This window comes from Myotis brandtii, unplaced genomic scaffold (genome assembly GCF_000412655.1).
Source record: "Myotis brandtii unplaced genomic scaffold, ASM41265v1 scaffold825, whole genome shotgun sequence".
Classification (NCBI taxonomy): domain Eukaryota; kingdom Metazoa; phylum Chordata; class Mammalia; order Chiroptera; family Vespertilionidae; genus Myotis; species Myotis brandtii.
The window spans coordinates 1,561,868-1,562,625 of NW_005371349.1; positions in this window are offsets into that span (position 1 = coordinate 1,561,868).

Sequence of the window (758 nt, forward strand, 5' to 3'; positions counted from 1 at the left end):
GTTGGGGCAAGTGTGGGAGGCAACCAGTCAACGTTTCTCTCTCTCCCCCGCTCCCTTCCACTCTCTCTAAAAATCAATGGAAAAATATCCTCGGGTGAGGATTTAAAGGAAGTTATTGAAGATAACCCTGTTTAAAACCTGAGTATCCTTTCAGCAAAGAAGGTATACGGATGCCCAATAAGCACATGAAAAGATGTTCAACATACAGATGAAATGCAAATGACCCCAGTGAGACAGCGCAGTCAGAAGGATGGCCATAATCATAGAAGAGGACAGGCAGTAACAAGTGCTGGCGAGGGTATGAGGAAGAGGCAGCCATCACACACCCTTGACGGACATGTAGCAGGGCGCAGGGGCTGTGGAAACAGTGGCAGTTCCTCCAAACATTCAACAAAGACTTGCCCTCCGACTCAGCAGCTCTACTCCTGGGTAGGTGCCCAGTGCAATGAAAACATGTCCACACTCACCACAAAAAAGAAAGTCCTGTGACATGGTGGAGCTGTCAGCTAACAGCATGGTGGAAAGCGAAGGCTTTAAATAGTTGAATGGTATGGTTGGTGTGTGAATTACACTTAAATAAACTGAAGATTATATATAATTTTTGCTTTTGTTTTTGTTTGGTGGCATTCTAGTGAAAATGGCAACATGAGCACATGTTGTGGTTGCCTCTTTTGAGAGGATGTGTTTTTGTTGTTTTTTAAAATATTTTTATTTATTTCAGAGAGGAAGGGAGAGGGATAGATAGAAACATCAGTGAT